General features: G+C 59.8%; 1 protein-coding gene across 2 annotated transcripts in view; it reads left to right on the forward strand.

The window, feature by feature from the left end:
* The window catches only part of SEMA3F (semaphorin 3F), a 16,051-nt gene that overhangs the window by 4,088 nt on the left and 10,334 nt on the right, over positions 1 to 1,629 (forward strand). The gene's annotated exons all lie outside the window — the stretch shown is intronic.

The raw sequence follows: 1,629 nt of genomic DNA on the forward strand, positions 1-1,629 counted from the left end.
TTTTTGGGGGTAGGGAGCAGGGAGAGGGGGGGTCGCAGGGGGGAAAGGCTGTGCCGGTGGGGGATTGAGCTCCAGTGCCTGGCATGGGGCTGGCCCTACTTTGATGTGGGGTTGGATCCGGGCGCCGTGGCACCTGTCCCTTGTCCCTGCTGGGGTTTGGGGCTGTCTCTGTCCCCATCCCTGTCCCCGCAGTGGCACCAGGGATCAAAGCAGAGCCGTTCCCATCCCATCCCGCAGCCCCCGCCGCGCTCCTGCGGCTCCCTACCACCTGTGAGCAGCTAAATGGGAAAAGAGCTTGGCTGGGGGCCACGGAAACTCTCTTATTACATGTAATTAGCTTAATTACATCATAAATAACCCATCAAGGGGTAGCGGAGTGACGCTCAAACAAATAAGCAATTCCGCTTTCCTGGGGCGACCCACCCGCGCTTTGATCGCCCCGATGACAGCACGTGGGTTCAATGCAGAGGGGACAAACCAAGCCCTGTCCCTGCGGTCCCCGTGTCCCCGGTTTTGGATACGGGGATTTTGGATCGCCCGAATCCTGGCGCACGATGGGAGCCTGGTGGCCGTGTGGCTATAGGGGATGCTCCATGTGGGGCCAGGACCCCGATCCTGCGCAGCCCCGTGGCTCCGTCGGCACGTGAATTAAATTCATTCCCCCGGATTAAAATCAAGAGAAGGGCTCCCGAAAGGCGCTCCATCCTCACTGCCAGGAGCGGGCAGAGCGCTTATTGAATATAAACACGGCGTGTAATTTACATGCTAATTATGTTGAATGCACTACAAGCCCGTAATTAGAAACTAATTAGGTGAGAGCGGGTGTAATTGGCTTCGCAGCACAGCGGATGGGTGATGGAGCACCTGGGGAGGTGGCCGCAGGGCCCGGATGGGATTAACCCTTTGCTCACTCTGCTTTTTGGGGTCCCGCAGCACCCAGCTCTGCTTTTTGGGGTGCTTTGTGGGGGACGTAATTACATCGCATGCTCCTGGCCATATAGCAGTGGTGTGGGATGGGCACGGATCAGCCCGCCCCACGAGGGATGCTCGGTCTCCTGTCCCAATGGAGGCCACCTGTGTGGAATGGGGCAATTAAAAGGGGATTAAGGGGGGGATGAGCAGCAGTGGGATGTGCTCACCGGGCGTATCGACTAACCAGCGGCCCCACTGGGTACCCGAGGCTGGGGGATGCTCAGTGCAGGGGGCCAGAGGTCACGGTGTGAGCTCACCTGCCTGTCCATCAGCAGCAGGGTGTGGGGTACGGGGTCAGTGGGGGCATTTCTATTCCCCACTGTGATCACTGGGGCACGGAGGCGGCTCCGACTCCATTGTGCCATTGGAGAGGATGGGGACAGGAATGGGGACAGGGATGGGGATACATCCCTCGGGGAAGGACTGTGTCCCATCCCACCCCACCTGGGGCTGGAGGGAACATCTCATAGCACAGCTTCCCAGAGCAGGACAGACGAATCCTGCCTTGTGCCCGGAGCTGCCAGCCCCAACACAGCCATCACAGCACTGGGAGATAGGGATGCGTTCTGGTGGAGGTGGCATCTGATGGAGGCACCCATAGGGCATTCCATCCCATGCCTTGTGCTGGCTGCAGGGAGGTGGGGTGCAGCCCCCCGT

This window comes from Meleagris gallopavo, chromosome 14 (genome assembly GCF_000146605.3).
Source record: "Meleagris gallopavo isolate NT-WF06-2002-E0010 breed Aviagen turkey brand Nicholas breeding stock chromosome 14, Turkey_5.1, whole genome shotgun sequence".
In the NCBI taxonomy this organism is placed as follows: Eukaryota; Metazoa; Chordata; class Aves; order Galliformes; family Phasianidae; genus Meleagris; species Meleagris gallopavo.